General features: G+C 41.0%; 1 protein-coding gene across 1 annotated transcript in view; it reads left to right on the forward strand.

Moving 5' to 3' along the window:
* Positions 1 to 13218, forward strand: part of LOC115152337 (alpha-1,3-mannosyl-glycoprotein 4-beta-N-acetylglucosaminyltransferase C-like) — a 216377-nt gene that overhangs the window by 74594 nt on the left and 128565 nt on the right. The window contains exon 2 of the mRNA XM_029697106.1: positions 12509 to 12593. The gene's annotated coding sequence lies outside the window, so the exon portion shown is untranslated. The remainder of the gene's footprint in view (positions 1 to 12508; positions 12594 to 13218) is intronic.

The raw sequence follows: 13218 nt of genomic DNA on the forward strand, positions 1-13218 counted from the left end.
CAGTGAATTTCATAAAAATAAAAATTGTGAAACATTAACAAAGTATATTCACGTCACCAAATAATTGTTTCAAAACACACTGTTTTGCAATGACGGTCTACAGTAGCCTCTACATAACTCTCCGGAGTAGCACCATGGTGTAGCTAGAGGACAGCTAGTTTCCGTCCTCCTCTGGGTACATTGTCTAGGAGGTGCATGGTACTCACCCCCTTCCATAGATTTACACAGTAATTTTGACAACTACCGGAGGACGTCCTCCAACCTATCAGAGCTCTTGCAGCATGAACTGACATGTTGTTCAACTAATCAAAGGATCAGAGATTGAATCTAGTACTGAAAGCATTAGCTACAGCTTGCTAGCAATGCAGTGCACAACAGTTGGTGAGTAGCTGACTCAGAGAGAGAAAGCCAATAGTTAAACAGTAAAAAAAAAAATTATGAAGGAAAGCGACAGAGAGAGAGAGCTATTTCATTGTATTTTTTTTCACTTTCACTTATCTAGCTACAGTACCAGTCAAACGTTTGGACACACCTACTCATTCCAGGGTTTTTCTTTTTTTTAACTATTTTCTACATTGTAGAATAATAGTAAAGATATCAAACTAAATCGCTGTGAATCAGCAATTTAGTTTCTGAAGGAGTGGGGCGCAGCACATCCCCAAAGCTCCTTATCTGCAGCGATGGAAACAGCAGAGAATGAAAACGGAGATGCTAATCTCCATAGATAACCAGAGAAATGGAGTAGGGCACACTTGTTGCTTGTGTGCTATTCTCATGAAAAGCAAGAGGTAAACAGGCCAACATAACTTTTTTAGGGACTGAACTTGCAGTGGGTATCAGGACATTTTACATTCTAATGGGCTGGATGGTGGGTAAACTAACACATTAGTTATAGTAGCTTTGCTGACTATGACGATAGCTAATATGGTGACAACAATGTAGGCTGTGTGTAGCGGTTTTGGGTTGAAGGTTTGGCTTGAAATGTTTTTTTTTCACCTGGTCACAGACAACTGTTGTGTTGTACACTGAAGTCCACAAGTGAAGGGAATTCCACCGATTCTGTTGAAAATCGTTCTTAAACGGAACGAAACGGGGATAAACGTACCTGAATTTGTCCAATAGAACACTTTAGATCAGCTAGATGTAGGTAAGTGTGCAAGGTGGTTTGAAATTTGTCACGTTCTATAACCTCGATTACTTAAATTATTCTCTCGACCTGTCCACCTATGTTTTAAACTTTAATCTGTTGACTAGGTTGTAGCAAACTCATGATGGGTATTGGGAACATTTGAGTATCATGTAGTAGCCTAAACCTATCTATGTTACATTGAGCTGTGTGAATGGAATATTGATGACAGTCATCCAATATGGTATAATAGAAATAAAGCCATGCTCATAAAAAATTAAAAATCGTCCTCCATAATCTTAAACAACACCGACCGTCACTGCTGTCCACTTGTTTCCAGGCACAAGTCGAGCTCCTGGGTTAGAGAGATCTTAACTAAGGTCGATGTCCACACCCCGCTGAAATCCAATTAGCATAATACAAACATCCCCATTAAAAATCTGTCTGTTTAAGCTAGAGATATCAATCCACCGCATCTGCCTATATCACACTTCTGCATCTACGGTGAAAGGTGACAGAGCTAGAGAGGTGTTTGTCAACCATGAGACACAAAATCGCCTGTAGTGTCCGAACGGTTTGACTTACAAAAATAGGGCCAACAATTATTTTTCATCAAATACATTTTTTAAATATATTTTTATACTTTAAGGGGTCTTAAAATTCCAAATGCAATAGCTAAATGATCCTTGGTATGACCTTCTTAAAACAATTCCATATAGCTTAGTAGAACCCCCGTCCCCCATCTTAGACAGGGCTTAGACTGTTTGTGTCAAAAATAAGAAGTTAAAATCAAATAATAAAGTAAGTATTATACTTCAAGGGGTATTAAAAATCAAATAGTTAAATGATCCTTTGTATGACCTTAAAGCAACTCCATATAGCTTAGTAGAACCCCCCCATCCCCCAGCTTATACTGGGCTTAGACTCTGATGGGTTAACAAGCTAAAGAGACTCCTGAGAGGTAGACAGAGAAAGAGAGAGTAAACAGTAGATCACTGCAGTGTTTTAATTTGGGAATAAATTAATAAATTGGAGGTGGTATCGATGCTGGTGAACCTCACAGCACTGAGAGATTATTGAGTAATAAAGAGAAAACATTCTTTATGTGCCCCGGGAGCTTCTCTCTCTATCTATCCATCTTTCTCTCTCTGTTTCTCCCTCTCTTCCTTTCTCTTCATCCCGCTCTCTCCCTCTCTCTAAGGCAGCTGGAAAAGTGGCAGAAGAACAGAGGTTAAACCTGAACTGCAACAAATGCCTAGACTAGCCCTGCTCAGCACAGCAGCAGTGCCGGTGGTCTAGCGGGGGCCAGTCAACAACACTGGTTGGGGAGTCAAAGGCATGTCTCCACCATCTGCTTCTTTTGACAGAAAGCTGTGAATCAGCGATTTAGATTCTGAAGGAGTGGGGCGCAGCACATCCCCAAAGCTCCTTATCTGCAGGGATGGAAACAGCAGAGAATCAAAACGGAGATGCTAATCTCCATAGATAACCTGAGAAATGGAGTAGGGCACACTGTTGTTGCTTGTGTGCTATTCTCATGAAAAGCCTGAGGTAAACAGGCCAACATAACTTTTTTGAGGACTGAACTTGCAGTGGGTATCAGGACATTTTACATTCTAATGGGCTGGGTGCAATTTTTCGCAAGGTTGGACAAGGTTTTATTAATCTAAATTCTTAGCACCATCTGTAAAATATTTACCTGCAATATTGAATGCAGTAATGTAGTCAGTGTGTGTGTGTTTCCTTGTTCACGTGGGCGTGTTTGTGTGCTTGTGTGGGAGTGCAAGTGTGTGTGTGTGTAGTTGTGTGTGTGAATTAAGGTGAAGCTGCCGACTTGGAAGAGTTTGTGTGAGTATGTGTCGCCTGCCACGGTGCTGAGTGATGGCGCTGCAAAATTATCAGCTCTTCATTTCTGGGCTGACACTGTGGGTGAAAGATTTGGAGGTGAGGTGGGGAGCTCTGGATTAAAGATCATATCAAAGCCAGGAATAGGAATAAAGATTCAGAAGGAATGATGGGGAAGATAGGGGTGAAGCTGCAGTTCCTGGAGATGGGGGGAGAGAGAGTATCAAGTTGCCTAGTTGATCAGAGAGTTGCAGGATGGCAGAGATTGTGATCAACATCGTTGCAACGTATGTGGTACTGTATGTGCATCAGAGAAGTTGAATGAATGACTTTTACATCCAAGGACATTGAGAAACACTGCTTTACTTTACTGAGGGGAGTTGCTGTTGTTGGGGGTATATAACAACAAAACAGCAAAATCTCGTCTTCTAAAAAATGTGAGGGAGTTTTTGGAGGGAGTGCATTGTATTGCATCTTTGGTGCCACAGAAGAAATCCCTTTCATGTTTTAGAGCTTTACAGGGTTTAGAGAAGGAAGAAATGTGTTGAATAGTCATATCCAAGAATCGCTTAGCAATGAAAAGATTAAGTGCACACATTAATCCAGGAGTCAGAGCAATCATGTAATCCACTCAGTATGCTAATTGCCTGTTATTTTCCAGCAAAGGGGTTTACAGGCCATTAAATGGCACCGAGCAGTTGACAAAGGATAGCCAACAGGTTTCACCACCCACACCCTCTCTCTCTCTCTCTCTCAATTCAATTCAATTCAATTCAAGGGGCTGTATTGGCATGGGACACATTATGTTAACATTGCCAAAGCAAGTGAAGTAGATCATAAACAAATGTGAAATAAATAATAAAAATTAACAGTTAACATTACACTCACAGAAGTTCCAAAAGAATAAAGACATTTCAAATGTCATATTATGTAATTATACAGTGTTGTAACGATGTGCAAATGATTAAAGTACAAAAGGGAAAATAAATAAACACACATATGGGTTGTATTTACAATGGTGTTTGTTCTTCACTGGTTGCCCTTTTCTGCTGTGATGGCACACTGTGGTATTTCACCAAGTAGATATGGGAGTTTATCAAAATTGGGTTTGGTTTCAAATTCTTTGTGGATCTGTGTAATCTGAGGGAAATATGTGTCTCTAATATGGTTATACATTTGGCAGGAAGTTAGGAAGTGCAGCTCAGTTTCCACCTCATTTTGTTGGCAGTGTGCCCATAGCCTGTCTTCTCCTGAGAGCCAGGTCTGCCTATGGCGGCCTTTCTCAATAGCAAGGCTATGCTCACTGAGTCTGTACATAGTGAAAGCTTTCCTTAAGTTTGGGTCAGTCACATTGGTCAGGTATTCTGCCACTGTGTATTCTCTGTTTAGGGCCAAATAGCATTCTAGTTTGCTCTGTTTCTTTGTGAATTCTTTCCAATGTGTCAAGTAAGTATCTTTTTGTTTTCTCATGATTTGGTTGGGTCTAATTATGTTGCTGTCCTGGGGCTCTGTGGGGTCTGTTTGTGTTTGTGAACAGAGCCCCAGGACCAGCTTGCTTAGGGGACCTTCTCCAGGTTCATCTCTCTGTAGGTGATGGCTTTGTTATGGAAGGTTTGGGAATCGCTTTCTTTTAGGTGGTTGTACGGCCCTTTTCTGGATTTTGATAATTAGCGGTATTGGCCTAATTCTGCTCTGCATGCATTATTTGGTGTTTTACGTTGTACATAGAGGATATTTTTCCATAATTCTGCATGCAGAGTCTCAATTTGGTGTTTGTCCCATTTTGTGAATTATTGGTTGGTGAACGGACCCCAGACCTCACAACTATAAAGGGCAATGGGTTCTATAACGGATTCAAGTATTTTTAGCCAGATACTAGTTGGAATGTCAGATTTTATGTTACTTTTGATGGCATAGAAGGCCCTTCTTGCCTTGTCTCTCAGATCGTTCACAGCTTTGTGGAAGTTACCTGTGGCGCTGATGTTTAGGCCAAGGCATGTTTCATTTATTGTGTGCTCTAGGGCAACGGTGTCTAGATGGAATTTGTATTTGTGGTCCTGGCGACTGGACCTTTTTTGGAACACCATTGTTTTGGTCTTACTGAGATTTACTGTCAGGTCTGGCATAATCTGTGCAGAAAATCTAGGTGCTGCTGTAGGCCCTCCTTGGTTGTTGACAGAAGCACCAGATCATCAGCAAACAGTTGACATTTGACTTCAGATTTTAGTAGGGTGAGGCCGGGTGCTGCAGACTGTTCTAGTGCCCTCGCCAATTCGTTGATATATATGTTGAAGAGGGTGGGGCTTAAACTGCATCCCTGTCTCACCCCACGGCCCTGTGGAAAGAAATGCGTTTTTTGCCAATTTTAACCGCAGACTTGTTTGTGTACATGGATTTTATAATGACGTATGTTTTTCCCCCAACACCACGTTCCATCAATTTGTATAGCAGACCCTCATGCCAAATTGAGTCAAAGGCTTTATTGAAATCAACAAAGCATTAGAAGACTTTGCCTTTGTTTTGGTTTGTTTGTTTGTCATTTAGGGTGTGCAGGGTGAATATGTGGTCTGTCGTTCGATAATTTGGTAAAAAGCCAATTTGACATTTTCTCAGTACATTGTTTTCACTGAGGAAAAGCCTGCTGTTAATGATAATGCAGAGGATTTTCCCAAGGTTGCTGTTGACGCGTATCCTACGGTAGTTATTGGGGTCAAATTTGTCTCCACTTTTGTGGCTTGTGGTGATCAGTCCTTGGTTCCAAATATTGGGTAAGATGCCAGAGCTAAGGATGATGCTAAAGAGTTTAAGCCAATTGGAATTTATTGTCTGTATATTTGATCATTTCATTGAGGATACCATCAACACCACAGGCCTTTTTTGGGTTGGAGGGTTTTTATTTTGTGCTGTAGTTCATTCAAGGTAATTGGAGAATCCAGTGGGTTCTGGTAGTCTTTAATAGTTGATTCTAAGATTTGTATTTGATCATGTATACATGTTTGCTGTTTGTTCGTTGTTATAGAGCCAAAAAGATTGGAGAAGTGGTTTACCCATACATCTCCATTTTGGATAGATAACTCTTCAGGTTGTTGTTTGTTTAGTGTTTTCCAATTTTCCCAGAAGTGGTTAGAGTCTATGGATTCTTCAATTACATTGAGCTGATTTCTAACGTGCCATTCCTTATTTTTCCCTAGTGTATTTCTGTATTGTTTTAGTGATTCACCTTAGTGAAAGTGTAGACTCAGGTTTTCTGGGTCTCTATGTTTTTGGTTGGACAGGCACACACTCGCTCTCTGTATCTCTATTTCTTATTCAGATGGAAGCTGCACTATTCTAAGGCAATTACAGAATTGGTTTTAAGTAAGTCAGAATCATATAGTTTTGTATCCTATTTCTGGCTCTAATAGCATGGTAGCACTTATGGTTGACATTTCTCTTTAGAAAGCACTTTAAGGCTTTATTAAGTACTCGGTAGGTTTCTGTGGAGTGTGGACAGTATTTCCTTCATTTCTGATATTGTAACATTGGTCCATATCTGACAGCAGCACAAGTAAATAATGAAAGAGAAAGAGAGCTGAGTGTTATTGTGTCTCACACCATCCCCCTTTAACTTTCTTCCACTATCCCACTCTTTCTCTCATTCTATGTCTTGCTCTCTCTTAATACTACATGTTTATGCCAAAGTAAATAATGAAAGGGAAAGAGAGCCCACTGCCCGGTGGGGCTATTGTCTCAGACTATCCTACTCCCCCCACCCCCCCACTATCCCAGTCTCTCTCAGTCCTTCTCTCTTCTACTCTCCTACTTTTCTCTCCAACTCTCTCCATACACTAGAGGTTTACAAAGTAAAGTGCACCATTCTTAGCACTGCACCACTGCCTGCCTACTAGTATGTGGTCCTCAAGTGGCCTCCCTCAGCAGCAACGTCGACATGATGGATGTAATTTCAAACCAGGTTTCTTGCTACGCTGATAAATCAGCCATGTCAAAACAAGCGGGCTGGCATTGTAAGCTGATAACAATAGTAACAGATAATTAGAAGATTTGGGCTTTTGCGTCATTTGTGGTGCCAACTGCCAAGGAACAGGCCTGTGACAGATGACTCAAAATGATAATGCCGGCATGAAGCCTAGACTGCAAATGTGCCCATTAATGACCAGAGTGTGTTTTGGAAATGCAGCTAATGAGTGTGGCCATTAAGTACAAATTACATGTATGGCTGTTAGGGCTGGGAGGGCTGGTAGGGCTGGGAGAAGTGGCAGAGGTTGGAATGCTGAAGGCAACAAAATGGTAGCCACAATTTGGACCCTGGGTTTTACACTTCTTCATTGACATCCATGGTCATAAACTAGTTGTCTCTCAAATTCATCAGAAACTTGCATTTTCAATACAGGCCTAGATAGAGAGAGATACTGAAGCTAGCAGCAGCCAATGATTGTATTCGTTGGGTTCTCCTGTGCAAGGAGCTTCCTTCCCTTTGTGATCCATATACTGTAATCTAAGAATCAGAATCACCTTTATTCGCCAAATACGTTTACACATACCCAGAATTTGCCTTAGTGAGAAGGTGCTGCCAGCAATAGAAAATAAAACCAACTCCATACTGTGAGATAACCAACCCTGTAATGGGGACAGAGTGTGTTTAGTGGCTTATAACTCAATGTTGGAATAAGATACACTACATGCTTGGCATTGCGCATGGTGATCTTAGGCTTGTGTGAGGCTGCTCGGCCATGGAAACCCATTTCATGAAGCTTCCAACCAACAGTTATTATCCTGAAGTTACTTCCAGGCAGTTTTAAACTCAGTAGTGAGTGTTGATTTTTACGCGCTACGCGCTTCAGCACTTGGCGGTCCCGTTCTGTGAGCTTGTGTGGCCTACCACTTCACAGCCTAGACGTTGTTTCTCCTAGACATTTCCACTTCACAATAATAAGGACTTACAGTTGACCGGGGCAGCTCTAGCAGGGCAAAAATTTGACGAACTGATTTGTTGGAAAGGTGAAAAGTGGCTGAGCTCTTCATGTACGGGCTATTCTACTACCAATGCTTGTCTATGGAGATTACATGGCTGCGTGCTCGATTTTATACACCTGTCAGCAACAAGTGCCAAATCCACTAATTTGAAGGGATGTCTAGATACTTTTGGCTGTGTAGTGTAAGTCCACATAGACATCATACAGAATATACAACATCGGAACAGTAAACATAAAACATATAACAATGGGGTATAGGCTAATTAAAGTGGCATTATAAACTGGGTGGTTTGAACCTTGAATTGGCTGACAGCCATGGTATATCAGACAGTATACCACATGTATGACAAAAAAAAAAAAAATTCTGCTCTAATTACGTTAGTGACCAGTTTAAAATAGCAATAAGGCGCCTCAAGGGTTTGTGATATATGGCCAATATACCACGGCTAAGGAATGTGTCCAGGCACTCCACGTTGCTTCGTGCGTAAGAACAGCCCTTAGCCGTGGTATATTGGCCATATACCACATCCCCTCTGGCCTTATTGCTTAAATATACAGATGTACATACATTCTTTGGTTGTGCAAACCCACAGTTTCATCAGCTGTCCATCTCAGATGATCCCGCAGGTGAAGAAGCCGGATATGGAGGTCCTGGTCTGGCATGGCTACATGTGGTCTGCAGTTGTGAGGCTGAATGGACGTACTGCCAAATTCTCTAAAACGCCGTCTGAGGCGGATTATAGTAGAGAAATGAACATTGCATTCTCTGGCAACAGCTCTGGTTGACATTCATGCAGTCAGCATGCCAATTGCACACAATTGCCAATTGCACACAAAACTTGAGACATATGCGACATTGCATTGTGTGACAAAACTGCACATTTTGGAGTGGTCTTTTATTGTCCCAAGCACAAGTTGCACCTGTGTAATGATAATGCCATTTAATCAGCTCCTTGATATGCCACACCTGTTAGGTAGATGGATTATAGTGGCATAGAAGAAACGCTCACAAAGAAGAATGTAAAGAAATTTGGGGGCAAAATCTAAACTAAATAAGCTTTTTGTGCGTATGGAAATTTTTGGGGATCTTTTATTTCAGCTCAGGACCAACACTTTGCATGTTGCGTTTGTATTTATGTTCAGTGTATTTCGTAACAACAATATCATGGAATAAAAGTGAATAAATTATAAAATGATAGTTACCCCAAATGTTATTTTTACACGTGCATATAGGCCTACCTGATGATATGTGGCTGCTGTGTTAAACAAGCAATAGCTTTGTTACTGGGATTTACCTTCTCGAAACCACTCCCTTTTCCCAGGATAAATAACTGCGATAAACCAGTAAATTATAATACATTATTTATATGTTCAGCATGGCGTGAAATGTAACTGTTAAATTATATGCGATGTCTGGCTTCTCTACGGCCTCTGCATGATTAATCAATGCTCAGGGTAGGGACAGACCATCTCAGTATGGAGCGCAGTTGACAATGTATGTAGACCTATCATCTCATCATGGTAACTTTTGTTCTTGTGACAGGTAGGCCTACATTTGCTGCAGTATGGCCTATGCTAGAGTAATATAAAAACAGAATGTGCATCTAATTTACCCATCTCCATCTGGCTTTCGTGGGGTTTACCTTGTTTTTTAATTGTAAAGATTATAATATTTTTAATTGCAGCTGCAGAGTTTTTACACAGCCTGTCACTCGAATCTCGTTGCTTGAAATCAGTGCATGCACGAGCACTCTCTCGCAGTCTTTCTTTCTCTCCATCAAATCCATTCAAATTGCATCCAAAATTAGATAATCCTGTTGACGTTGACACCAGTCTCAACGTCAACAGTGAAGAGGCGACTCCGGGATGCTGGCCTTCTGTGCAGAGTTGCAAAGAAAAATACATATCTCAGACTGGCCAATAAAAATAAAAGATTAAGATGGGCGAAAGAACACAGACACTGGACAGAGGAACTCTGCCTAGAAGGCTAGCATCCCGGAGTCGCCTCTTCACTGTTGACGTTGAGACTGGTGTTTTGCGGGTGCTATTTAATGAAGCTGCCATTTGAGGACTTGTGAGGCGTCTGTTTCTCAAACTAGACACTAATGTACTTGTCCTCTTGCTCAGTTGTGCACCGGGGCCTCCCACTCCTCTTTCTATTCTGGTTAGAGCCAGTTTGCGTTGTTCTGTGAAGTGAGTAGTACACAGCGTTGTACGGGATCTTCATTTTCTTGGCAATTTCTCGCATGGAATAGCCTTCATTTCTCAGATCAAGAATAGACTGATGAGTTTCAGAAGAAAGTCCTTTGTTTCTAGCCATTATGAGTCTGTAATCGAACCAACAAATGCTGATGCTCCAGATACTCAGCTAGTCTGAAGAAGGCCAGTTTTATTTCTTCTTTAATCAGGACAACAGTTTTCAGCTGTGCTAACATAATTGCCAAAGGGGTTTTCTAATGATCAATTAGCTTTTTAAAATTATATACTTGGATTAGCTAACACAACATGCCATTGGAACACAGAAGTGATGGTTGCTGATAATGGGCCTCTGTACGCCTATGTAGATAACCCATACAAAATCTGCCGTTTCCAGCTACAATTGTCATTTACAACATTAACAATGTCTACACTGTATTTCTGATCAATTTGATGTGATTTTAATGGACAAAAATTTCTAAGTGACCCCAAACTTTTGAAAGGTAGTGTATAACACTATACAGTGCATTTGGAATATCTTCAGACCCCTTGACTTTTTCCACATTTTGTTACGTTACAGCCTTATTCTGAAATTGATTTAAATTGTTTTTTCCCCCTCATCAATCTGCACACAATACCCCATAATGAAAAAGCAAAAAAATTATGTTTTATTAGTTGCTAATGTAAAAAACAAAAAGTGTACATAGGTATTCAGACCCTTTACTCAGTACTTTGTAGAAGCACTTTTGACTGTGATTACAGCCTCGAGTCTTCTTGGGTATTACGCTACAAGCTTGCCACACCTATATTTGGGGAGTTTCTCCCATTCTTCTTTGCAGATCCTCTCAAGCTCTGTTAGATGGGATGTGTCGCTGCACAGCTATTTTCAGGTCTCAAGAGATGTTCAATCTGGTTCAAGTCCGGGTTCTGGCAAAGTCACTCAAGGACATTAAGAGACATGTCCCAAAGCCACTCCTGGGTTGTCTTGGTTGTGCGCTGAGGGTCATTGTCCTGTTGGAAGGTGAAACTTCGCCCCATCTGAGATCCTGAAGTGCCTTTTTTGCAAACTCCGAGTGGCTTCCATCTGGCCACTGTACCATAAGAGGAGTGCTGTAGAGATTGTTGTCCTTCTGGAAGGTTCTCCCAGCTCTGTCAGAGTGAACATCGGGTTCTTGGTCACCTCCCTGACCAAGGCCTTTCTCCCCCGATTCCTCAGTTTGGCCGGGCGGCCAGCTCTAGGAAGTGTCTTGGTGGTTCCAAACTTCTTCCATTTAAGAATGATGGAGGCCACTGTGGTCTTGGGGACCTTCAATGCTGCAGACATTTTTTGGTATCCTTCCCCAGATCTGTGCCTTGACACATTCCTGTCTCAGGGGATCCTACAGACATTTCCTTCGACCTCATGGCTTGGTTTTTGCTTTGACATACACTGTCAACTTTGGGACCTTATATAGACAGGTGTGTACCTTTTCAAATCATGTACAATCAATTGAATTTACCGCAGGTGGACTCCAATAAAGTTGTAGAAACGTCTCTTGGATGATCAATGGAAACAGGATGCACCTGAACTCAATTTCAAGTCTCATAGCAAAGGGTCTGAATACTTATGTAAATACATTTTTGTGTGTTTTTTTATTTTAACAAGAAATTTGTGGAGTGGTTGAAAAACGAGTTTTAATGACTCCAAACTAAGTGTATGTAAACTTCCGACTTCAACTGTATATGCTTTATAATGCTTTTAAATGACACTTCCGGTTTTGACAGGAAATATCAGGTTACCCGGGAGAAAAGTGATTTATTCTCGGGATGGAACATTTGTAAAATACCGTGGAAATATTCAACCCTAGTATACACTCAGGGTCCAAAAGGAGAACCCTTTCTTGGTTCCAGGTAGAAGCCTTTTTAGTAACAGGCAGATCCCTCTGTGGAAAGGGTTCTGCCTGGAACCAAAAAGGGTTCTCCTATGGGGTTCTAGATATCACCTTTTATTCTAAGAGTGTAGGCATGCACTTACAGTTGTATTTCGCAAAGAAGATCATCATTTTCTTCAGCATGTATAGTCTGACTCATTCTGCCTGTGTTATTTCTGTATGGTATTATAACCAGCGGTTAAGTTTCTCACTGAGCAAAAAACACAGAGATCTATCATGACGACCAGCTTTGAGCCCCCAAAATTACAAACAAACTAAAGGCAAGGGATTGATAGTTAGTGTTTCTCCCTCCGGCCATAAGCTCTGTGTCCACGTTTGGAGCCAGTGGATCCACAACAACCACCACGTACTAGTGTTTTACTGTGTGTTTACTGAGTCTGTGTGGGTTTTCTTACTACACTGATTTAACAGCCTAATGTTTTTTTTCCATTTTCCAGCCCGGCCCTGACCAGCCCAGCCACTTTGATCTGTGAGAGCGAGGAGATAGCCCTCAGATAATGGCCCATAGGATAAGCAGTAGAAGTAAGTTCATTAGAATGGATTTACTATCTTCTTGACCCCCTCCCATGTCTCCATACTTTGGTTCATTAAATGTAGGTTTTCAACTATATATGTTGATCAATGCTGCATTAACATCTCTAAATCACCTAATTTAACAGACAAGATACATCTAAAAGGAAACAGAATTTCCTGTAATGTAAGGAAATTGCTGACTGGGAGACAGGAACATATACTGTATTATCTTGTAGGATCTCCCTTGCTACTATGATAACATTATGATCAGCCATGTGTAGTGGCTGATGGTAGAGGAAACAGCTAGTAGTTCCATGAGTATTTATGTTTCCAATAAGATATGTAACGCTTTACCTTGACACCTGTCAGAAGGCACATCCCAGTTAGCACATTTGGTTACTTGGAAGTTGTGGGAACGAAGCCATACGTTTCCTAACCAGTAAAACTGAATGTTTTTTAAACGTTCTGAGAATGCAATTTAATGTTTAGGTTGCTGGGAGGTTCTGAGATCCTTTTATCATGGTTCCCTGAGTTATCCTGGGAGGTTTTATTGACATTCAGAGAATGGAAATTATAGGTTATTTGAAGGTAATTAAAGAATATTCTGAGAACATTCAGTAAATGTTGTGAACAA

Source organism: Salmo trutta, chromosome 17, assembly GCF_901001165.1.
Source record: "Salmo trutta chromosome 17, fSalTru1.1, whole genome shotgun sequence".
Classification (NCBI taxonomy): Eukaryota; Metazoa; Chordata; class Actinopteri; order Salmoniformes; family Salmonidae; genus Salmo; species Salmo trutta.